General features: G+C 46.2%; 1 protein-coding gene across 4 annotated transcripts in view; it reads left to right on the forward strand.

Annotated features, from left to right (window-relative positions):
* GSE1 (Gse1 coiled-coil protein) overlaps positions 1–26,112 on the forward strand; it is a 441,190-nt gene that overhangs the window by 183,169 nt on the left and 231,909 nt on the right. The gene's annotated exons all lie outside the window — the stretch shown is intronic.

Consider the following 26,112-nt stretch of genomic DNA (forward strand, 5'->3'; position numbering starts at 1 on the left):
GTTCTTTTTAAGCTTTTCTCCAGGCTTAGGGGAAAGTGGAATTGAAGCAGGTTCCATTGGACAGCCTTTTGGCTTGGTTGGGTTCAGTCTGAGGAGTCCTAGAATCAGTTGAATGTATTTTTGGGAAGTTTGGAGACAGCTGTGGTAGGTTAGCAGCATGAGATCTAGGCACATGGATTAGCCTGCTTTCGGGAGGCCATGCGAGAGAGACTGGCACAGTGCATCTTGGAGCATGTGTTTCTTCTAGCCTGCCTAGCTTCTCCATTCTGTTTGCTACCAAACTCCCATCCCATGGGATCTTAACCTCCAACAAACTTTTACAATATCTGTTAATCTAGGATACACTCTGCCACATAATGCTACAGAAGGATTACCTTGTTAAAAAAGCTGATTAGCAACTTGTGTCCATTTTGTTATAACAAATTTAAAGTGCACACACGTAATGGGAATAGATTTTTAACATGCAACAACTTTTTTGCAAAATCTCTGCTGAGTGTGGAAAAAAATGCCACAGACACCCATTCTCAACTAGTGCTTTTGAGCAGTGTTAGAAACTCAAATATATAAGCTAGGTGCCAAATGGCACCTTAAATATAGGTTGCGGTTGCCACAACAGAATGTCTGTTCACCAAGGGATTGGACTAGATGACCCTTGCGGTCCCTTCCAATGCGATAATTCTATGATTCTATGATTTTGTGATCTCAACTACATTGCTTGACTGTAGCTTGCTCTTACAACAGTTCACTTGCCCCAGTATGCGAGAAGGAAAAGCTCACCCCTAGTGGAAATTGTATTAGTTTTTATTAAGGCAGGCAGGTTTTAAAAATATGCTTGCCAACCTGGCGCCCAGAAATCTTGTAGTCGCAATTGGACCCATGCTGAAAGCAAAACACACCTGGCTAATTTCTAACACTGCTTCTGGGTCTGTTTGTGCTTATATCAGATGACTTCTAAACGTCATGAAATGTTATGTCTGAACCAGTAGCAGCCCCCAGAAATTTGGGCATTTGGGGAAGTGGCTGGAGGCATGCAACCTACCAGCTTGGATGCTCGTGCTGTTGCACTTCTAACACTGAACTCCCACCCATCCCTGATTTGCCCACGTGTGTCTTTGTGACTTGGAGAGGGAAGTAGAAATAGATTCTTATGCCAAAGAAAGATTAGAAGTGAGCAGATCCATTCATACAAGTATTTGAAGGTCTGCTTCATATTGATGGGGTGAATTTTTTTTCTTCTATTCCAGACATGGGACCTGAACCAGTGGGTTCAAATCATAAGAAAAAGGATTAAGATTAGGATGAACTTATTTTGCAGTGGAGCAGACTGTCTCAGAAAATGGGAGACTCTGCTTTGTTAATAGTTCTTAAGTAGAGACTGGATAGCCATCTGCCAAGGATGGTGAAGCAGTGGATTCCTTGCATCACCAGGGTGTTGGACTAGATAACCTTTCCTTGCAGCTCTGATTCTGAGAAATGCTTCTGAATTTGCTGCTTAATATCTAAGAAAGGGGTAAACTCTGTTAAGTACACCTTACACATGTAAAGTAGTTCAGGAGTATACTTGTAAACTTGAGACAACGATGCTGGGAGAGAGTTTGTTTTGATTCCTGTACCCGCTCCCCTCTTTAAAAACCAGTGCATTTCTAAGGCGGTTTACAATGTAAGCAATAAAACCAATTCAAAAGGAACATCAGAAAGTACTTCAGCATATAAAAAGTTTTAAAACGGAACCTAAGAGCCAGCATAGAGACAATAAGACTTAATTATAAAAAGAACAAATGAGCAAAATTCACAGCATGTTTCAAAACAGCAAGAGAAGGACTTGGTGCCATTGCATGGACAATCCAGACAGCACAATTTATAATCTACCAAGCCTAATGGATATCACTAACCATGTGCCATGGTCTGTCAGTTGCTGGGCAACATCCTTGTTGTGTGGTCTTGGGTCAGCTGCACAACCAGGGAGAGCGCTATGGTACTCAGGTCCTGCCTGTGGACTTCCCTTTGGGGCATCTGGTTGGCCACAGATAGAATAGAATGCTGAACCAGATAGGCCTCTGATTCTTAGGTTTTTGAGCCCCTGGTGGGCCACCACACGACTGGTGAATCGTAGTTAGCTTTCAGAGCAAGACATTGTACAGGATTGGGGTAAGCAATAGAAGAATGCAATACTTTCCCTCCAGGTGTGTGTGACTTGAATGTGTCTTCAAATATCACTGAGATTCATTAAAACCAAGAGGAAAGAGAAATACATTAAGAACATCCCGTCCCCTTCTAAAAGCCCACACAGATAGTTAAAGGCCAAAGGCCTGGTTCTAGAGGAATGTTTTTGCCTGGCGCCTGAAGATATGTAGTAAAGGCACTGGGCTAGCATCCCTGGGAAGAGTATTCCACAAACTGGGGAGCCATCATATAAAAGGCCTGTTCTTGTGTTGTTACCCTCTGGACCTCTCCTGGAGGGGGCAGCCCAGGGTGTGTCCTCATAGACCCATGTGTCGGGGGGGGGTATACTTTGCCTGGCCAAAAATAACATGGAAAATGAGCAAGAGCAAAGACAGGTAGTAATGCACCTAGGAGGCCAAAGTCCTGTGATGAAATCATCTTGCCCCCCCAACAACTTTATTTATTTATTGACATTAAGAAAGAGGCAATCTTCAGTGACACATGCATACTGCAATGCATTGTATGTGCAGCTGCCTTTGGAAATGGTCCAGAAATGCATATTACTCCAAAGCAGAGCGGCAGGGTTGTTAACTGGAATGGGACCATTTGATATTACAGCAGTGTTTTGTTATCTGCACTGGCTTCTAGTCTGTTTCCAGATCTTTAAAGACCATGGCAGCTTGGGGTCAGAAGGATTCTGAACTATCGCTCTGGACCATCCTCAGTGGTTCTTTTCCTTTGCCTCTCACCCCTGAATGAGATGCAGAGGTGGTTACCAGGAAGGGGATCTTTTCAGTGGTGGCACCCAGCTTGTGTAATGCTCTTCCCAAAGAGGCTTGCCAGGAGCCTCCTTTGTACTGTTTTCAGTGCTAAGTGAATACCTTTTTTATTCTACCAGGCCTTTTAAATCCATTGATTTTTATTCTTTGCTGCTGGAGTTTTTATGCTGTTTTACATTTGCGCCCCCCCCCCGAGTTTATAATTGCTTGTTAAATGTTTTTATTGTTGTTGTAAAGCCGCTCAGAGAACTTTGTTACTGGGTGGCATTTGAATACTGTGAATAAATAAATAAAACCGGCTTCTAATGGGAAAGGACAAAGACTGAGGCAGAAAGGGAGAATCTCCAGCCTCCCTGACAATGGGACTTGTTTGGAAGCAGCGTTGGGGCTATTAGCTTCCTTGCTTCCTCTTGTTTCGGATAGCTGGCTCTTGCTTTGAAGTGCACGCTGTCTCTGTTTTCACTGGCTTGCCTGGGAGAGATAATTAGAAGGGCCAGGACTTAATTATTTGCTCCTTTCAGCCTCCGCTCCATTTTATAACTTATCTAAGTCAAATAGAGGTGATTGCTACAGAAAGGAGCTCTGCTGTGTTGATAGAGCTTGGCTCTGGAGATCAACCTGGTGACTCTTGTGTACTTAGAACAGATCCAAATCTAGTGGGATGAGACTGGGAATCCAGACTGCTTTGCTTGTGGCTGGGTGACTTCAGATAGATAGATAGATAGATAGATAGATAGATAGCTGTGCCTTGATTCACCTTCCAGTGCAACAGAGAGTGATGTTTACTGTTGTCTAAAACTGGTGGTATCTCTGCAACTGTGGAGCTGGTAGAACAACGGATATTGGTTGACAGTGAAGTTTGGGTCATTGTGCTCCTGATATGCATAATGTTGAAGGCCTTGTATCCTGATTTGCTCTTGCTTTCAAGGTTATCTTATCCAGCTTCTCTGCATTTCACCCTGGCTGTTGAAACACACCTCTTTGGTACTGCCAGTCCTGGGTCAGGCTTTCTTCTCCCACCACTGCCATACCCCCACATTTGCAGGCTTGGCCTTTGCATTCTTGAGAAACCCGGTGGTATCCTCTCTTAAAACAAATGAAAGCATTTTGGAAATATGTAAAAAGAGAGAGAGAGAGAGTGCAATAGAAATTATATGAGATGTGTTCTTATCAATAGTCTTATCAATCACTAGCTACCAGTAATCTAAATTATTTCAGTCACTTTTAACCTACTTTTCTGTGTATGCACCTGACATGTTGCTCCTTGCCATTCTGCTCAGTAATGTGGAACATAGAAACCTACATGATTCCACACCATCCTAAGTTGTTCCATAAAAGCAGGGATGGGGAATACATGACCCTACAGATAGATGCCAATGAACTATCCCTCCCATCACCATTGGCCATGATGGCTGTGGCCTGATGGGAGTTGGAGTCCAACTATACCCCAAGAGTTTCCCATCCCTGCATAAAAATGCCTAAATTGATCCTTAAAAGACACTTATTTTAACCTGATGTGTTTTTCCTGTTGTATGGCATTTAGGAAGTGCCAGTCAGTTGTTAATGTCACTTGCTCCATGCTTTCCTGTTTCTCTTTTCATCCTTGCTGAAGAGTTTGGTTGGTGAAGTTGTTCATGGCAGCTTCCATTGCTATGTCCTGGATCAAATTTGAAAGCACTGCCTGTGACTCAGCAAGAAGATGTAATAGTGTTGACCTTGGGGACAACAGAACTTGATGCCACAGTGCCTCTAACACTCCTGCCTTGCAATTCCTTGGGCAGAGAGGAACACCTTGGCATATCACCTGTGCCAGCAGCAGAGGCAGAGCCAGGCAGTACACATTGGCAAGGGAACAGTGTGTGTCTGCAAAGGTTAAAGGAAGCTGGCACTAGGAGTTATAGTGTTAAGGACCTCTGGCATCCTCAGTGCCTTTTCTTTGTAAAGCAAGGGTCTGAAGCTCACAGCTGGCCAGTTTTAAATGTGTGTGTGTGTGTGTGTGTGTGAGAGAGAGAGAGAGAGAGAGCGCGTGCAAAGTCTGAAGGAAAATGAAATTATATGTAACTTTGTACTAATGTAACATTTATCTATGTAACTGTATTTTTGTAATATTTTGTTTAAGTTGTCTGCTGTTGCTTCAGTTTTTTGTATACTGCTCAGATATTTTTAATACATGAAGTGGTATCAAAATTAAATAATCATAATTCATAATAAAAAATGGCCTACTCCACTGTACAAAAGGTTTACATACACTGAGCAATTTTTAAACGGATTTTTAAAATTACTGCTCAATCAAATGTGTCTTCTAGGCAGTTGACAATTTCAAATCACTAAACACAGAGGCAGGGAAGTTGTGGCCCTCCAGATGCTGTTGGACTCCCACTCTCATCAGCCCCAGCCAGCAGGGCCAATAATAAGGAATGAGGACAGTTGCATAGGGCAGCCCTGTATAGGGAGGTTTTAAATGTTGGATGTTTTATTATGCTTTTGTATTTGTTGGAAGCTGCCCACTGTAGCTGGGGCAACCCAGTCAGATGGGTGAGGTGGTGGTGTTGTTGTTGTTCCAACTATTCCCCCTCCCCGTAAAGAAAACCCTTCTATGCTAACATATCACATTACACAGAGGCAAGTCCAGGTAGTCCACAGTATGGGAACTGCAGCCAGCTATGGTTCCCTGAATTGTGTCTGAATTGTGCATTTGCCAACGCAGTATCATTACATTCACACATTACCTTTTGTGGGAGGGTGATGAATGCCGGGAAAAGCCAGTAATATGAAGCAGCCCACAGAGACATGCAGAACATGTCCTCCTTTGTGTGTGCACATGTGTGGTTATATTAATCGTCCATTGATACCAGGTTGATTGGGACTGGTTCAGAACCATTCCAAGGATGCCTCTGCTACTGGAAATCAGAGAACTAGGAACCTTCTTCCCCTTCCATGTTTCCCAGGTTTGTTTATTTTATTGATATACCTCTTGATTGAAAACAGCAAAAATCACAAACAACAAAAAGAGTAAAAGGGGGGGAAATAAGCAAAAGAAACTATTTAAAACATTAAAAAATAAAATCAGTAATAAACTAAGAACAGATTAAAGCATGTCAGCATTCTACATATCCAGGTAGACTTGTCTAAACAAAAATGCTTTTAACAGTACCCGTCATCTTTCCCTTGGGACTAAGCCTGGCAGGTACAGTTTGTGGGAGATGAGGCTAAGATTAGGCCAAACCAATGATGGCATCAGAGCGTGGCATCTTTGGAGAACAGGTATAACTTAGAGTACCTGCTTTGTAAGCAGAAGGTCCCAGGTTCAACTTAAGTCACCTTCTGGTAGGACTGGAAGTGTCTCCAGGAGGGATGCAGGGTATATGGGGTACAAGGGGCTTCAGCCCCCTCAATATTTTGAGGCATGGGGTGGAGCCCCCCAATATTGAGGGGGCCACCATCACCTGCTGCCTCTGGGCAAGTGATGGGGCGTGGGGTGGGAGGCTTGGAGGTTGATTTTCACCCTCCGCCCTCCCCAACCCCCGTGATCGCCAGAGCGTCCTGGCAGGCTTGGCCTGTGTGATGTCATGCACACACATCAGACCCCCACGTGGGGCCCAACTCAGTGCGCCTGGTCTCTCTGAAACTCTGGAGAGCTGCTGCCAGTCAGTGCAGACAGTACCAAGTTAGATGGACCCTTTATAAGCAGATTCTCCTATTCCTAATGATAGGGCCAAATTAATAGATGGTATATGTGAATTGGAAAGTGATTTGGGCAGCATAGGCTGACATTTTCCAACACTCTCTAATAATAATAATAATAATAAATTTATTTATATATCTTTTAAAATATATTGTTTAAAAACACACAGTTGGGGTGGGCAGAGATAAAGGAATAAAAGGTGCTTATGTATGAGTGTTCTTGTGGGTTTTCAGAAAGGCTGTAGGAACCTGGCTCCCCTTGGGAATAGAACCCGCCATCCTTGAGTTCCCAAGGTACAGCTGCCTGCCACTTGGGCGTCATAAAAGGCTTGAGAACCTTCCCTATGTTTGTTTGTTGCATCAGGGAGTTCTCAGGCCCTGATTGGCTCCCAGCCCAGCCTTCTAATTGGCTGGGAGCCCTATATAAGCTCCATGTGCAAGGCCAGCTTCAGGCCTGGGCATTCTGTTTGCAGTCTGCTGCCAGTGAATCAGGGCTTCTCCTGTTCTTCTTTTGTCCAGGACGGCTTGATCCTTCTCCCGTGTACACTTGCCAGTTCCTGCTATATGCTGCTTCTCAGATACCCCTATCCCTTGCCTTTGCCAATTAACTGTCTAGCCCCTGAAATCAACCCGATGAGGTATCTAGCTGGCACAATCCAGCTGCCTGGTTCAACCTCCACACCCTTTCCCTCCATTCCCGTCCCTTAAGAGATTATACCAGCACTATCTCCTCAGATGCAACCAAACAAACCAACTTCCCACCTAAAGTAGCTGTAAACCTCACAAGTTATTTTTTATTGTAACCTGGTGATAACTCTGGTGTGCACATCATCTCACATCTTATATGAGATAAGGCGATCTCACAAACTGGTCACAAGTTGTTCAGGGCTATATATTGCAATAGAACTTGGCCCAGTAGAAAATTGGCAGCCCATGCAGATCACTGAGCACAGGTGTTATATATATGCTGATAAGGTTTCACTCCTGTCAGCTATCCTGCTGCAGCATTCTGCACTAACTGCAGCTTCTAGATCAAGAGCAAGGGAAGCCCCGCATAAGAGTGCATTGCAGTAATCCATTCTTGAAGTAACCAGCGTATAAACTACTGCGGCTAAGCTTCCCCAGTCCAGGAACGGTTGTAGCTGTTGTACCAGTTGCTGTTGGTAAAAGACATTTTGTATAAGGCATCTTCCTATGTTTCTTGATTCTGAGGCTATTTGTGTATGTGTGCACACTCTCACACAGAGGTCATGTATGTGGGGTTGGGCAGGCCAAGCTGTTAAGTCACCATGTAACTGTAAGTGTATTAGCATTGGGATGTGTGAAAGAGAGAGGGGGCAGGCTGTGAATTCATGTGGGCATTTACTTCTGCCACTGTATGTGTGTGGCCGCTTCTTCCCTAAGCTGTGTGTGTGCGCACGCACGCGCATGCTGGCTCTAAGGCAGACAGAATTGCAGTGGAGACAGTGGCTTTGGCAAGAGGCCAAGAATCTGCTGTCTCTTGTGTAGGTGGAGGCGAAGGAGGCTGGGCTGTGACATGCAGCTCCGAGGAAAGACCGTTTTATCGCTTCCTGACATACCAAGGCCCTTGCAAGGTTACAGGTTGTGGGGAGCCAGGAGGAGGAAGAGTGTGTGCTGTGCTCAGGAGGAGGAACAGACTAGTTCCTTTCCAAGTACAGCAGTCCTGGGAATTTTATTTATTTGTTTTTTTTGTAGCCCTAGGAGGCTGAGGGCGGGGAGGGGAGTGAAGACCCAGAGCCAAGATTGTGTTGGCCAGCAAACTTGATAGGAGTTCTAACTTGCAGAGTGTTTGGCATCACAGTCCGTTCCCCCTACCCCTGTTAAACTGGCTTGGAATTATGCCTGCTTTGCAGATGGAGGAACAGAGGTGAAGGCAGAGATTTTTTTGATTGAGACCATTCAGTAAGTCCATGGCTAAGCTAGGGCTTCCACCCAGATCCTCTGTGGGTTTGATTCTAGCAGCTTTCAGGGGGTGGGTGGGTGCTCCTTCGCATTGTCATCTCCAGACATGGGGGCTGTTTGCCAAAATGGTTAAGTTGCGTGGCTCTTGATGACTCAGCGGTCCCTGTTGTCTCCTTGCATTTCATTCTGAGCTTTGGAAGTAAGGCTTGATCCAGTTGGCACCCCCAGCATAGGTCCACAGCTGAAGGTAGAGACAGCAGTTCTCCCCCAGAAAATGTAAGGTCTGGGCCACAATGGCTGGATACAAACCCTTCCTTCATAATTGACATATCACCAATTAAAGCTTTTGTGAATGGTTACTGTTTTGATGCTGCTGTTAGTTATTTGCTACTACTACTGATATAACCTACCTCTTTACCATTACAGCTGTGTATATTGTGGAATTAAATAAAACTATAATAAGCTTTTCTTATATACAGTTGAGGTTTGCAGTGAATAGTCATAGATTGTCATTTTTGCGTTTCTTGGCTATTTTGCCCCACTCTTTGTGTTCCCTGCAGAGAGGAACAAAGGAAGGTGCCATATACCCAAGTCAGAACCTTGTTCCATCTAGCTCAGGACTGTCTACACCAGGCTTCCTCAACCTCTGCCCTCCAGATGTTTTTGGCCTACAACTCCCATGATCCTTAGCTAGCAGGACCAGTGGTCAGGGATGATGGAAACTGTAGTCTCAAAACATCTGGAGGGCTGAGGTTGAGGAAGCCTGGTCTACACTAACTGGCAGGGCAGGGGGGTTCCTAGCCCTATCTGGAGATGCCATTGGCGATTGAATCTGGGACTGTCTGCATGCAAAGCTGATGCTGTCCCACTGAATTATGGCCTTTTCTTTTGTGTGTATGCATTTACATATGTGCGTACACAGGCATACACTGGCCAGCCTAGGACAACACCTTAAAGATTTGATTAAGTGGATTATAGTCCATCGGAGCTTGTGCCGTAAGACTTGTGCTAGTCTTTAAGGTGCCACAAAAGGCAGTGAGAACTAGTGGACTGAGCTAAGAGTGTGCTTCCAAATAGATGTTTGCCTCAATAAAATATTAACCCTCTTTGATAGTTGAGGGCTCCCGTGCCCACTTCATGACCTGTGTAAAAGTCATTGTTTCTGATGGGATTGTTGATATTCCCTTCCCTGCCTGTGGACAAAGCGCATGGTCCCAGAGGCTAAGCAGAGCTGGGGCTGGTCAGTTGGCCTGGCTGGAAGATCAACTGGAAACCTCACCTTGCATTCTGTGATGGAAGAAAGGCAGGACAAAAAAATGCATGTGATAAATAGAAAACAAACCCTCCCCAAATGACACAATGTCACAGACGGTGGAAGGAGAAGGGTCTGAGCCTGTGACTGTTTCTTGGGTACTTGTTGTGGTCCACTGGCCTGTTGCTCACAGTCCTGTCTGTCTCCCTTGCTGTTTGAGTGCCCAGGTCTCTGGAGGTTGCTTCCTTGCAGCAGCTCCAAGTCATTCCTCTGACGCAAAAGCCTCCTGGTTAGCTGGCTGGCAGGGCAGAAGGCCCAGGTCTTTCTCTGTATTGGTAGGACACATGATCTCTCCCCCCACAATTTCCCTGCTTTCTCCCCCCACCCTTCCCAGGAGCTGTTCCCTTCCCAGAGCTGTGGGAGGCAATGTCTCTCTAACTCCCAATCTGCGCTCTCTGTTCTCTGGCTCTGAAGCTGGATGGCAGCCCAGAAACAGGGGAAGGGAGAGGAGGCTGTGTTGTTAATCTCTCAATGGCCAGAAGATGGGTTTCCCACCTCCTCACCATTCCCCCCAGCCCCCCTCCCTTCTGACTATGTGTTAATGGGAGCCCAAGAGCCCCTCTGGCTGAGTCTGTTTTTGGAGATAGCAAGGAAGAAGGAGAAGGAGATGACTGAGGAAAACAGGAATGGGACTGAAATAGAAGGCCTGCTTTTAAGGTGGCAAGGGGGCTTAGGATCCAACAACATTTGGATATAACCTGCGACAAGGGTCCCCAATCCCTGCTGTAAGGCAGGCTCGCCTTCTGTCCCTCACCCCCCCCCCCCATATTCCCACGCTTATCAGAGCTTGCATGATTGAAGCCATGGAGAGTTGTATCTCTTTCCAGAAGACATAAATGGGAGGCAGCTTGGGTAAGTGAACCAAGCTCCATGCTGAATGAGGAGGTGGGGGTGGGGGGTCTGAAGGCACACTGCACCATAACCATGCTGACGCGTAGCAGGTCTGGGTAGTGCCTGCATAGGACTACTTGAGAACCACCCTATATACTCTAACTTGGGTTCCATGGTGGAGGATATAAATTGAATGAATCAGTCAGTCAGTCAGTCAGTCAATCAATCAATCAATCAATCAATCAATCAATCAATCGTCTTTCAGGATTGGTTGCTCTTCTGAGCTGGGAGGAGATTCCTTCACAACCCCAGAAAAGGAAAGGCCCCCTGGCTGAGGGAGAAGGTCCCAGATTTGGTTCCCTTCCCTCTCCAGTTCAAAAGCCTTCCACCTGCAAGGCCGGATGAAAACATATTGGCTCTGTCAGTTTGCCAATTCTCTGAGCAAGGATGGGTAGGTGGAGATACACTTAGGAAATGTAACTGAGCATTACTTCACAGTTCACCTGCACTGATCACAGTCCACGCCCTGAAAAGGATCCTAACAGAAATGGACCAGATCTCGGGCCTTGCACATCCAAGAGGGGTGCACAGTTGCACCCTGTCTTCTTTGTCTTTTGTCTTTGCATTCAAAGACCTTTTTTTTTCTTTTTGCTTTGAGAGTGTGCGTGTGAAAAGAAGAGGAAATTTAACCTGTTTGGGAGTTCTGCTTGAGAAGTATGTGTGACCTGTTGTAACCACAGGAGCAGCCTCAAAGCAACACATCCCCTTGGTGGCTGGCTGTGTCCAGCACCCCACCCATGCCTGCAGAGTATGAAAAGGGCAGTGGCTCAGCCTGTGCTCTAACCTCACCACCCCACCCACAAGTTTGCCCCTTCTCATCCTGCCTCTCTGGTGGCAATGTTGTGGCACTCTTGCGGGAAAAAGAAACCAACATGCCTGGCTGCTTTGGAGTCAGTAAGAATATCTGCCTTTTAAGACATCCTCAGAGAAGAGCACTGTGGAGATGGTAGAGGAAAGTCAACTCCTTCTCTTCTTCCCAACTTAGACTTGGGGCCCCCGGGGCCATAGCTATCTGTCTTCACCTGCTATCTCGGCAGCTACTTCTCCTGGACCCTTTCAGACATCTTTTCTATTGTGCACTCGTGATGCTGTTGGGGCAGTTGCAGTATATGCAATCCCACTATCCATATTGTTTACGCCTGCAAAAGTTTTGGGATGAACATGCTGCTTTACTTCTAGTCGGTAGCTTCCTGCTGAAATCTTATAACTTCTCATACTTCATATGTTCTGGGTTTGCTTTGTTGCTGCCCCACACCCTTGTGTTCTGTTATAGTATATCTCCAGACAGTAATAATATGATAACATTGAGGATGCATTGCAGAACAGAATGATGTAGGGGTGGTCATCGATTTACCACCAGTGCACTGTTATTGGGAAAATGAGCTGTTTCAGAATATTCCCTCAAAAGATCACAAGTCTGTGTTGACCACTGCACCACAAATGCCCCTTCCCACCCATGTTATCCAGAATACCCTATTGCTATCCCATGGGGGTTTTCCTTCTGAGAATGCCATTTGACCTGCCATTCACTCCACTAGCTGCTCTCCTGGCACTCACTAGCTTCTCTCTCTCCCCCTCCCCCTCTGTCTATCCTTTTTGAAGTTCACAATTCATTTAAGTCAAGAGGCGGGAAAGTTATTGCCTCTAAAGCCCCTTTCATTTCACAGTAAATCCTCTTTACTGCTTTTACACAGCCTCTTAGCACTGGTGCGATCCTGCTGCAGGGAGGGGAGGTGTGCCTTGGGACTCTCCTAGGTTGGAGGCAGGTCAGGGTGGGAGAGTTTGTGGTTTTTTTTAGGAAAGGATCACAGATGAGGTGTGTTAATCAGGGCTTGGAAGGAGGACAAGTCTAACCTCTGTTGGATCCCACGTCTTTTGCTGTGCTGGTGTGGCTCTGGAAGGTTGGCAGGGCCCTGTGGACAGCCCATGGAGCATCTGAGAGAGGAAGCTCAGGATCCCTTGCCATGTTGTGAATTCCAGATGCGCAGTCCTTGGATGGCAATACTCTTCTTGTGGCTGATCAAAGGCGAGAGGCTGGTTCTTAATTTAAATGTTTTTCTTTTTAAAAAGACTGTTTAGTCTGAGTTTCAGAAGACTACAACGGTCTCTGGGATTGCCAGTGAAATTTTGACTGCTAGATGCAAGTTCCCTTTTCACACAGTTTTCACACAATGGAACATACGGAATTCACTGCCACAAGACATGGTGATGGCAGCCAGGCTAATGGGCTTTTTTTAAACAATGCACAAAAATTCTAGGAAGAGGAGATCATCTCCCAAAGGTCTGTTAAGTCATGATAAACAGGCCTCCAGAGGTAGTTTTTATTTTTCTGATCACAAGATGCTTGAGAAAAGAACAGTCCCAAATGGAAGGATTTTAAACAACTCCAATAAGATATTCTAAACCATTATGTTTCCTTATGTTGAATGGCACCACCATTGGTTGTCTACACTGAGTGACAGTGATTCTCCAGGATCTCTGACAAAGGTCTTTCATTTTTAGTCAGGAGATGATCCTTTTTACCTGGAGATGCTGGGGGCTCCACCAATAAACTATGGGCCCCTCAGCAGGTTTCTAGAGGAGGGAATCACCTAGTTGTGGGGTGGTTCCCGCCCCCCCCGTGTGTGTGTGTGTAGATGAGAGAAATTCATGTTTTACTTGTGACTCAGACCTGGTGCACATTTAACACTCACTGTGGGGAGTTTGCTGACTACAGTCTCTGTGGGATGAGTGCTCCATGTCATGGTGGTAACGCAAAGGGGTGCCTGTCCTGAACCATTTCCACACCTTAACTTTAAAGCACTCTTAATACTGCTTTAAAAGTCATGGCTTTCTCTAAAGAATCCTGGGGTATGTATTTTGCTAACGACGCTGTCCTTCACTCAACAGTACCTAGCACTGCTAACAAACTTCAGTTCCCAGGATTCGTTTGTGGGGAAGCCATGACTATGAAAGTGACGTAAGAGTGCTTTAAATGTATAGTGTATTTGTGGCCACCACCCTGATGCGATACCCAGCAGTGGTTGCCAGGTATATCAAGCAGGGGCATGGAGATTCTTTATGCAGTGACATTGGTTTATGTTATGAGCTGCTGCCTATGTTACAACCAAAACATGAATCACTTGCCACAGGGCTGCAGCTATGGTTGACAGCAAGTGTAGTTTGTGCACTAGCCATAATGTGGATAAGAGAAAGAGGAAAGCGCCTTGGGGCCTGTTGTTGCAAGATCCCAGCACATCCTTTGAGCTTGGGTCTGGAGGTTATTGGCATATGTACGCCATCCCCTCTAGCATGCTGCACTGCAGCTGTCCTTACCCCAGCAGATCTCTCACTCTGCACAGGACTACTGCAGGATGTGTGTCTGGTCTAGAAAGCCATTCATTGCTACTTGGGAAGGTTGGAGGGGGAAGGATTAGATGCAAAGATATGCTACCTGATGCATGAGCCTCTTCCTCTTCCACCCGTGGCTTCCTCATCTTCTGCACACTGAAAGCTGTCTTATCCCCTGTTAAGACTAGGTGGTTTGTCCATCTGACCAGTTTTGCCTTCTCTGACTAGCAGCAACTCTGCAGGGTCTTGCACAGTGCCCCCCGCCCCGCTCTGCCCCCCCTGCTACCTGGCCCTTTTAACTTAAGATGCCTGGAATTGAATCTGAGAGATGCTGCCTGCAAAGCGGGTGCCCAGTCTAGCGAAATGAAGAGACATGCAGTAAATAACAGAATGCAGTGGTACCTCGGGTTACATATGCTTCAGGTTACAGACGCTTCAGGTTACATAGTCTCCGCTAACCCAGAAATAGTACCTCAGGTTAATAACTTTGCTTCAGGATAAGAACAGAAATCATGCGGCAGCGGCGTGGCAGCAGCGGGAGGCCCCATTAGCTAAAGTCGTACCTCAGGTTAAGAACAGTTTCAGGTTAAGAACGGACCTCCGGAACGAATTAAGTTCTTAACCCGCGGTACCACTGTATAGTAATCCTAATCACCTTGGAAGGACCTCCTACTTTTTGAGGCCTGAAAGGGAGGTCAGAGGGTTTCCTGATGAGCGCTGAAATCTCTTGCATCATGGCCAAACTTCCCATAGTGTTCTGGGGGTGGAAGATCAGGGGAAGTTTTTAACTGGAGATGTCAGGGACTGTCCCTTGGACTTTCTGCATACAAAACATTTGCTCTGTGCAGCATTTGCTTTGTTAACGCCCTGACAAATTTCTGTACTACACAAGTCAGCATCTTGGGTCTTAGAAAAGATTGTTAGGTTGTTTTAATATTTATTTGTTTTAAATATTTGTAGCCCTATTTTTAGGGTCTACAACTATACCAGCTTTATGAAGTTCTTTAATATGGGAATAATTGTGTGGCTTGCAGGCATATTCCCAGTGAGTCCACATGGTAAAGCAGGAATTTGAATCTGGTCTTCCCCTGTTCATACTCAGCACTCTTGACATGCTCAGAGAGAAGTGCCACAGAGATAAGCTAAAGTCTGGATGCTTTTGAACTGCCTTGCGTTGGGGAGTTCCTCTGTTTGGCAGCTTCAACTCCATTCTTAAGTGAGCAGAAAGGGTTCCTTTGACGTTGCTCCTCCAGTTCATTGGTTTGGGTTGGAGTTCCATTCTCCCCCCATTCCATATACACTCTTCTTTCCTAATCTTCAAACCCCAAGACTGACAGCTTATTTGGTTTTGCCAGGGCCACTTAGTAACAGGATTTTGGTCTGTTTTCTGATCCATTGTGGCCTGCACGGGTACCTGCAGTTCTGGAATTTTTTTTGCTTTTCTATTTAGCAAAGGGGTTGAGTTCATTCAGCCTCCCAGCTAGTCCCTTAATTCAAAGGGAAATGACCAGTCCTGACCCAGAACATTGGGGACTGGACTGCAGCTCCTGTGCTATTGTTAAACATTCCACCTACAACAAGCTGCTTTCTCTTGTGGCCCTTTCTGCTGTCTCTGTCTCCTTTGCCCTTCTCCTTCCCCATGTTCTTATCTCTTTTTCAAGTCCTGTGACCTTGTATGGGCACAATCTTTCTTTTTTATTTGTCTGTGCCTTTGCAGCCGCCCACACAGCTCTCTTGCTAATCTCCCAAGCACACCCTTCCCTGTCCCTCCTTCATTTCTAGCTTTCCAAGACTCCGGCTCCCTACATAATGGCCCCAGCAGTGGCTCCAAAAAAACAAACAAGCAAGAGGCAGATCTTCTGGACGAGTGATTTTTGAACTTGTTTTCTCTGCCATCTGATAGAATCATAGAGTTGTAGAGTTGGAAGGGACCCCAAGGGCCATCCAGTCCAACCCCCTGCAGTGCAGGAATCTCAGCTAAAGCATCCAAAGCAGATGGCCATCAAGCCTCTGCTTAAAAACTTCCAGTGAAGGAAAGTCCACAACCTCCTGAGGAAGTCAGAGTCTTGATGTTGGTCTCAAGCTGAGTCCCATGAGGACGAGCAACTTTGGTGTTTCCTCTAGCAAAAGCAGAGGCATTCATGCTTTTAAGAATATGTACCTCAAATAGTGCTGTTCTTCTGTATTGCTTGCATCTAGTGCATTGCTTTCATTCACGCCACAGTTGTGTGAGAGAGGTTGCTATTTTCAGTTTACAGGTGGAGAACAGGCAGGTAGGCGGGCACAAGTGCACTTTGTGGGCATAGCTTTGGGCTCTACAGGTTCTCATTCTGGACTCTTGCTGCTTCCCCTTCATTGTGATTCAAACCCCAAAGCTAAGGTTACATCTATATCATACCCTTAAAGCATGTGGCTTTCCCCAAAGAATCCTGGGAGCTACAATTCCCAGCATTCTTAACTGCAGTTCCCAGGGTTCTTTTTTGGGGGGGGGGGAAGCCATGTGCTTTATAATGTATGCTGTAGATGTGACAAGGCTCACTGGTGTCTTGTATTGTGGTTTAATAGTACCTGTTGTTTGTCAATTTTACTTGTCACCTAATACTGTAAATTTGACAAATAACAACAGAAAGTCTCTTGGCAATTTACAAACACAGTAAAAACAACCACCACCAAGCTTAACAATAAAATAACTTTAATATGTATCACAGAAACAGCAATAAACATGATGATCATATTTTCTCTATTGCCTGCGAGAAGAGGTATGCCTTAACAGTGAGCCCAAAGGATGCTAATGTCAGCACCAGGCAGGCCTTGCTTGGGAGAGCATTCCGTCGATGGGAAGAGGTCATTGCTGAAAAGGCCCTGTCCCTTCTTTCCACCCTTCAAACCTCTCATAGTGATGCCATTTGGAGCAGGGTCTCAGATGATAAACCCCCAGGGTCAGGAATTTTCCTAGCTCAGATCTGGGAAACGTCTGACCTCCAGATGTTGCTGGACTACAGCTCCCATCATCCCTAACTATTGGCTGTGCTGCCTGCAGCTGATGGGAGTTAGAGTCCAACAATGTCTGGAGGTCCACAAGTGTTCTCCACCTGTACATTAACTATTGGAGTTCTGAGCCATACAGGGCTCTGTAGGTTAAAACCAGCACTTGGATAGCTCTCCTTTCTCTTTGGGTTTTACTTTTCAGTAGGAGGAAGTTGCTGTGTCCCTGTGCAAGCTGCTACTTTACACCTGCCTTTGGGCACTAAAGATTTAATTGCATGCTCTCTCCCTCCCCCCTTTCTATAAATTTGATTTCTTTTCTCTGGAGCGGGCAATATTTAAATATTAATGCTTGCTTCTAATTGCTCTGTAAGAAGAACTGTGGATTCAAGGGGAGTAGTCCTTGGTGGCACCGGGGGTGGAGGGAGCGGCTGACATGCCAGTTAATTTTGTTTTCTCAGGGACTGTTTGTGGAAGAGTAATGTTTATATATTTCTAGTAGCATTTGCACAGCCCTAAGGAGAGGGGTGGACTGGTGCAGGTCTGTGCGTGTGGAAACACCCACAGCCCCCAATGAGCAAATGGGTATGAGCTAGATTTGCTCTGGGGGAGGTGTGTGCATGTGCATGTATATCCCCTTTCACTATCTCTGACTATTGTTCTCCAGGGAACACCATAAACCTATCAAGGCCTTCTTCATGTGTGCAGAGAGATTGGGGTGGGGGTGGGGGTCTTACTCCATGGACCTGTTTACTCACTTTGTTAACCTCCATGAAGAAGCACCTCTTGCACTCTCCAGCCTCTGAGATGTTTAGCCAGGTTGGGCTAGGGGCAAAGCCACATCCTTTTGGGGAGACTGTACTTGCCTAGAAGGCATGTGGTAGGCTATCAGACTCTGTCTCTGTCTCTGTGTGTGAACTGTTAATATTGTAAGTATTCCCAGTTTTATTTAATGTTTTTGACAATTATTTACATAGATTACTTGATTATTTGTACACCCTGAATAGTTACGATCAATTGGTGGTGGTGGGAACACATTAATTCTTCTAGCTGGGATATGGTTTTATTATTGTTGTTGGTATTATTCAGGTTTCTAGCCCCCAAAGTCTGTGGGAGGTGAGGCTGGTGGACAGGGTGGGGGTGGGGACTTTCTTCTGGCCCTCCTGTGTGGCGAGTTTGCTGTCTGATCATTTTGCTTGCTGAATGATATCTGGCATTTTAATTATTTTTAAATTTTTATTGTAACATAATGACCATTACTAATGACCCATTTGGCATTTTATTGTACTGCATTGTGTACTTTGTTTTAACATGCCATTCACCTCCTTGTTACTCTTAGAAGGAAATAGGGGCTCCCTAACAACTCTCATTATCTTTAACAAGCTACAGTTCCCAGGATTCTTTGGGGGAAGCCATAACTGTTTAAAGTGGTACGATACTGCTTGAAATGTGTTAAGTTCTAAAGTTTGTTTTTGTTCTTTTTTATATATGTTGGTGGTGAGAGGACAGAAACTTGCATCCTCTGATACTGAATTTTTCACCTTGCACTTCACCCATGGAGGAGCTGTAGAAGCCCCCACCAGCCTCAAGCAAAACAGGGAATGGGTTGAATAGGGCTGCAAAAAAGAAAAAAGAAAAATCTCTATTGCCTTTCATTCCAGCCTGCAGCCTGCACTGTATGCTGGCTGGCTTTGTGCAGGTAGCAGAGGGTTAATTCATGCTCCCCTGCCCCCTGCCCTCCCACTTTTGTTATGGCCAGGCTGGCTGGCGGCTTCCTCTTAATAAAGTAAACTCTGGCGTGTCTGTCACCTGCTCCAGGCAGTGGCGGCAGTTGCTCCTGCTCCTGCTCTGTAGTTGTGCCAAGTGGCAGACAGGCAACTTTGTGCTTGCTTGCAAGGTTGGTGGCGGCTGCTCTTAACTCCCTCCCTCCTTTCCTGCTTGGAACAGTTGCCCTGGGGCAGCATGACCTTAGCAGGTGTTTCTCAGGGAGCGAGCCTTGGAGCCTGTTGCCACACGTCAAGCAGCAGCAGTGAGACGCTTTCTGACTTGCGCACTCTCTCTGACTTGCAGGAATCCAGCAGCACAGTGCTTTGCCCGCCTCCAGCACCATGTGTGTGTGTCTCCCTCCTCTGTGCCAAGGTGGCACAAAGCCCAGCCTGGTGTGGCAAGGCCAGGACCAGCAGCCAGGCTCCTCTCTTGCCCTTGGCTTCCTTCCATTTTGATATCATACCAGAGAATGCTGGGCTGTGAATCTGTTATCTGCAAGGACAGGACCAGATCCAATAGTTGAGCCTCAATCTCTAGCTTTTAGGGCAGAGCCCTGCTTGTCGCTGCATGTGTGTGAGAGAGGTCCCCTCCAGCCCAACACCATCCTCTGATGCCAGTGTCAAACTTGGGGGTATCTTGAGTTAGCTAAATGCCTCAGGTTTTTCCCAACACGTTAAGAACATAAGAAGAGCCGTCTGGATCATGCCACAGTGACCCATCAAGTGCAGTAATCTGTTCTCACAGTGGCCAACCAGATGCTTGTGAGAAACCAGCAAGCAGGATTCAAACACAAGAGCACTCTCTCCTCCTGTGGTTTCCAGCAACTGGTATTCCAAAGCATTGCTGCCTCCAACTGGTGGGAGAGCATAGCCATTGCGCCCAGAAGCCATCAGTATCCCTTTCATCCATGAATCCCTTTCATCCATCTGAGTTCCATAGCTGAACTATGCACTGCATGAAGTACTTTCTTTTATCTGTCCTGAATCTTCCACGTTGCATTGGATCAGGAGATAACTCACTTATGCTTGTTTGCTTGCATAAGGCCCCCATAGTTCCTTGTTTAATCTGACCCCTTTAACAAGGCAGGCCATTCTGTAATCCAGTTAACACTAACCCATTCTTACATTATGTGGATTTGTGCATAACACAATGACATAGTAGAACTTTAAAACGGTCATGTAAATTTTTATGCTTCTTAGTGATCTAGTACAAACTTGACAATGTTAGATCCAACTTTTTTCCCAAGGTGGTTGTTATAAATTGTTTCTTTTATTGTATCAACCTCCTCCTTCCAGAATGGTTTCTCCGGGACCCACTGGCGCTATGGGTAACGGCTACTTACACTGAAGCTTTGAGCCTCTTGCCTAGTTTCAGGCAGTGCTGAGTTGGATATGGTCAGAGCATCTCCTGGCTTACGGCAAGATTTCCACATGCTTGCTTGTTGAATGAGGGTGGGTGGGTACTTATCCCCCCGCCCCTGACTGGGAAGAGACAAGCAAGCCTTGCTTTCCTAGCTTGCATTGACCTTGAGGTGAGGTTCTAGAGAGTGCTATGGATAGGTTTGAGCTAGAGAGGCAACTCTCTGCAAGCCCAGCAATGCTAGTTGGGGCTAACTGGGAGCAGTTAACCTGTCCCCCTTTGTTTGGAACCTGTTGAGGCCAGACAGGCTTTTCTTGCTCCCAAAGGCTACTGTGCAAGGTGGCTAAATTCTGTTGCAAGAGTAAAACTGGCATGATGGCTTTGACTGTTCACCAGGCTCAAAAGGAGGGCAGCTCCACTCTGTGGCTTTTGACTCTGTGCCCAAGGGAATTGGCTGACATAAGGTTTTCTTTGAAGCGACTCTTGAGCTGCAGGATTTGTGTGTACGTATCCTGCCTGGCAGGTGCTTTTCTGAGAGCTTTAGGGCAGGCTTCCTCAACCTTGGCCCTCCAGATGTTTTGAGACTACAATTCCCATCATCCTTGACCACTGGTCCTGCTAGCTAGGGATCATGGGAGTTGTAGGCCAAAAACATCTGGAGGGCCGAGGTTGAGGAAGTCTGGCTTAGGGGAAGGGTTTGGGGGTTGCCTTTCAGAAGCAGAGGAAAAAAGCTGAAGGGAGAAGGAGACACTGTGTCTGGGTTGTACCAGGCAAACAGGCTCTGCACATAGAAATCTATTGTGTCAGGGAGAAGAGTAGGCCTGAGCCATCTTCTCTGACTTGCTAGGGTGTTGTTTTTTTATGTGCTCACTTGAATTCCTACCTGTAGGCTGAAACAATATTGCCCAGAAATGTTGGCTATGCCAACTCATTCATTCATTCATTCATTCTGACTTTCCTCCCAAAGGAACTCTGGTTGTCAAATGTTAAAATGATACAATTTTAAAATAAAAGCATATTGAAAACAATTTTTAAAAATCCCTCTAAAAACATGTTAAAAATATTAAGAACATTGTGAAAGATTTTAAAAACAGCTACATTCTCTCACAGTGGCTAATTTCAAGGTTGCCATGGACAGTAATCCTTTAGCCATCAGATGACCTGAGCAAACAGAAATGCTTTTAAACTCTTCCTGAAATTCAGTAATGAGGAAGATAGCCACACCTCACCAGGGAAGGCTTCCAACAAAAAGGGAACCACCACCAAGAAGGCCCTGTCAGGGGGGTCAACACCAATTGAGCAAAACTCAGAGGAAGCACCGCCAACAGGTCTGAGTGACCACTAGGCCGATCATAGAGGCATATATTCAAGATTTCTTGGTGTGGGGTTGTTTCTTGGTTCTCTTAACCACCCATTCTCTCATTGAGTTGCTCAAAGTTTCACTTTTCTCCCTCTTGTAAGTGCATGTTTTTGGAAACTGGGTGTTCAAAATTGTGGGCTGGTAATTACTCTAGATTAATTACCACTGTACAAGGGTATGTTGAATAGCTGCATTACTTCTCACTCCTGTTTTCCAGAACTATGTTTATAGGGCAGGCTGCAAGGATTTCTTAGAGCACCCACATCTTTTTACCTCTCCTGTGAGAGGGAAATGGTAATAATTATATTTAATGCCTCTCTAGGTGGATTTCAAAAGAGCTTAAAACTCACCCCAATATGTTAATGGAAATGGCTGGGAGTACCCCCGTTGGTGGAGCCTTGCAGTGCAGCACTCATAGTCTGTGGTGGCACACAAATGGTGAGGAGACCTTATCACAGGAGGTATGGATGGTTATCAAGGAAGGCCATCTGCCAAGGATGCCTTAGCTGAGATTCCTGCATTGCAGAGGGTTGGACTAGAAGACCCTCAGGATCTCTTCCAACTCTGCAATTCTATGATTCTAAGTTACACTAAGCTTCAGCATTTAAAAAATGTTTTGATGCTTCTGTGTGATTATTGTTGGTGATTTATAAGGGGCTGGAGTAACTCCCCTATGATGAAAGATTACGACATTTGGAACTTTGTAGTTTAGGGGGAAATTCAAATATCAGAAGAATGTGATTGGGGTTTATAAAATGATACCTGGTGTGGAGAAAGATGACGGGGTGGGATATTTCTTCCTCTCTCATACTAGAACTCAGGGACATCCAATGAAGCTGAATGTTGGGAGATTCAAGACAGACTAAAGGAAGGACTGGAATTTGCTCTCACAAGAGGTGTAGTGATGGCTAGCCACTTGGAAGACTTAAAAGAGGATTAGACAAATTCATGGTGGCTAAGGGTGTCAAGGGTCGCTGACCACGATGGCTGAGCTCAGCCTCCACTGTCTGAGACAGTATGCCCCTGAGTGCCAATGACTGGGAATTGCAAGTTGGGAGAGTGCTATTGTGCTTTTAGTTCCTCCTTGTGGGCTTCCAACAGGATGCTTGACTAGAAGGGCCTTTGGCCTCAACCTGCTGCTCTTAATATTGTGGTTTATTTTGATGGTTATTTTATTATATTGTGTGCAAAGTATAAATGTGGTAAATAATTAAGCACTAGGAAAAATAATAATAAGTGAAGTTGTTGGCATTGCTTGTCTTGGGAGACAATGAATGAGTGCACCGTTGGGGGTGAAATCAAGCAGCTAGAGCAGGGGTTGGCAAACTAAGGCCCGGGGGCTGGATGCGGCCCACCCAGCTCGTTAATCTGGCCCACAAACCTTGCGGACCCTGCCGCCTGTTCAGTCAGTCCCCGTGCTAAACCGGCACGGCTCAGAGGCCTTGCTGTGCGGCGACTGGCTTCCGCGACGCTGGCATGGCTTTGGATTGGCTGCAGGAAACTCCAGACGCCTCTGGGCGACGCCCCTTCCTTCCTGCTGAGGTGGCCGCATATGGCCAAGAGCCAAGCAGGAGGAAGCAGCGGCGGCGGGGAGACTGCCTCTGCCGCCCAGGCCAGCAGCACGGGCTCTGCGAACCGCGGACCCCTGGCCAAGGCAGAGGACAATGAAGACGAGGCGTCATCGGTGGCATCAGCGTGAGTGGCGGCGGCGGGGTCCTTTCAGGAGAGGAGGGTCCTTTCAGGAGGGGGGTGCTTTTGGGAGAGGATGGCTCCGTCCCCCCACAAGGTCTGAGGGACAGTGGACTGCCCCCCTCCTAAAAAAGTTTGTTGACCCCTACGCTAGAGCTTTATAGTGCCTGCTGTGGCTGTAGAGACCAATACAGGCGAGACATGTTTTGTTGCAACTGGGCAGATAACTCTGTCAGGTTGTGCTGCTTCAGATGAACCATGGCTGCTGCTGCTGCTGCTGATGATGATGATAGCGTTTTACAGTATTAATGTCTGTATAACAGAGAACCCCAAAGGTTAAAATAGCAAGTGATGAGTCAGGAAGGGTGAGCTTTGTTCAGTCTACATCTTGGAGGTCCTGTTGAGATGGCAACAGTCCACCTATGCTTCCTATGTGGGATAGGGCCACAGCTACAGTCAACCACACTGCTTGTGAACTGAGCTAGGCCTGGCTGTGGATCTGCACCATTTGTTTGTTCTCGCTTGGTGTTTCTTAATGCAAAAGTGGGGCTTCCGCAAACGTTCAGGACTGATGGATGGCCAGTCTTGTGTTCTTTATAGCTTACAAAGCTGTTGCGATAATTACCCACTGAGTGGGCTGGCAACATCTAGCTTGCAGCTTGGAGGGGAGAATTGGCGTGGGGTGGGGCAGATGACATTGTGGTCCCACCTGGGTCTTAATTTTCTGAGCTGGGTTTTGTTTCTGCCGTATAACAAGCTGACAGCCCTGGGGTCAAGCTGCAGATTCATAACTTGGCCGCAAGACATTTCGGAACAATAAAGGTGTCTGGCGTGTGATCAGGTCGTTTTTTATCCTAGGCCTTTCTCCAGCCTTTCTTCCCTCCCCCCACTCCCCCCCCCCACTCTAGATCTGGATTTACTGCAGGGAGAATATTTTAACATGCCCTGAAGCTAGATGCCAATGCTGAACACACACACACACACACACACACACACACACACACACACACTCTTTCTGTCTCTTTCTCTCGCGCTCTCTTCTCCCCCCTCTCCGCTTATCTGTCCCTCCTCTCCCTGCTCAGCCCCTGAGCTGAAATGTTTACCTCCCAACTCCTCTGACAGTCCAAGCCGTCTTGTGAAGCAGGGGTTATTGAACTGCGAATGTTATGACATTACATTCTTGTGTCTGTGCTTTCAAGATGTGCGACGCACCCAGAATGATAAGCGAGCTCTTGCTGACTTTAAGGCTGCCTTTTTCCCTTTTCCCTACCCTCTCCCTTCCTCTCCCTGCTTTATTCCTCCCCTGACTCACATCTACATTCTTCATCCTCCAGGGGAAACTGATAACATTCCCCAGCATTTCAGGTCCCTTTTGCTTCTTGTTTCTTGCCAAAAGCTGGAGAAGCAAAGCAGCAGGTCAGGGAGGAAAAAGAGTTCAGAAGCAAAATATTTCACCATGCAGGCTTGAAAGCTGGTGGGTCTCAGATCCTGTGCCTGTAGTTTTCTTTACTGACTCTTAAAGGAGAAAGTCTTCCTCACTTTTTTTTGGTCTCAGTTTTCCTGTCTTCATAATGGGATTATTCAGGTTCAGCTGGTTATGGTTTTGGAAGCTGAATAATAACCTGTGGTTTAAATGAGGCTGAGTCTACTGGATGTTGCCAAAGGGCCCAGGAAGCAGTAGTGTAGTCCAAGAAATGATTCCCCAGCATTCTCTGCTGTGTGTGATGTTTGCAAGGGAGGCAAGGCAGCATATCCTGGACACTGTGGCAGCTCCCATCTGAGTGCTCTTTGAAATGGATACAGAAGATGTTGTGCTCCTAGAGAGGTGAAGATCTGGAAAAAAATGGGGGCTGTTGTTGTTTTTCCCTGGCGTTCCCCCCCCCCCCCCAGTTCCCCTGAGCTATCACATCTCTGGGCTCTCCTGGTGCGATTGGACTACAACTCCCATCCTTAATGCTTTTGAATACCAGTTGCTAGAAATCCCAGGAAAGGAGAGTGCTCTTGTGCCCAAATCCTGCTTGTAAGTTTCTTTATGGGGCAGCTGGTTGGCCACTGCTGGACTAGATGGGCCATTGGCCTGAAGCAGCAGGCTTTTTTATGTTTTTATCTCTGGCCATTGGGAATGCTAGCTGCTGGGAGTTGGAGCCTCACAGCATCTGTATGCCCACAATATTGCTGTTGGCTGTAGTAACTTTATGTATTATGTAGCTTATAAAAGTTGTTTTCATGTTACCTTTTATTGGCATCTCTCTGATTGTGGAAGGATGAAAGAGTAGGAGCCCCCGAAGTTGTTGGTTTTTGTTGTTGTTAGTAAGTATCTCTAGTTGCAGAGATCAAGGCTTCTGTCTCTTCACTTCCTGTGCCTCCCCTTACTGCTTCCTCATGGTGGGTGCACACCTGACAGAGACTGGTTTGAGCTGTGTATTCTGACCTAGCTAGGCTTTCTGTGTCGAATACAGAGGTTTTGTGCTTTTGACACCTTTTAAAAATATTTCTGAGGCCTGCGGCTTTTGAAGATCTTTTCTACCCACAGGGGACAGGTTGGCTAACAGCGGTTGTGGCATCTTCTTTTTTGGTGCCTTTGGACAGTCACTGTCTTTCACAACTTGAACTACCTCCCAGAGTGATGAGGATAAAATGGAGCAGGGAAGAAGTATGTACGGCACCATGAGCTCTTTGGATAAAAGATGGGATATAAATGTAATAATAATAATAATGCCCCAGGAGGTCCATTTGATTAAGAATGGTCAAAAGGCTGGAGCAACTCCCCTGAGATGAAATATTACATCATTTGGGGCTTTCAGGTTCAGAAAAAATGCAAGTAAAATTATGTATGGTGCGGATAAAGGGAGGTTTTCTCTTCCTCTTTC

Source organism: Podarcis pityusensis, assembly GCF_964106645.2.
Source record: "Podarcis pityusensis genome assembly, chromosome: 8".
In the NCBI taxonomy this organism is placed as follows: Eukaryota; Metazoa; Chordata; class Lepidosauria; order Squamata; family Lacertidae; genus Podarcis; species Podarcis pityusensis.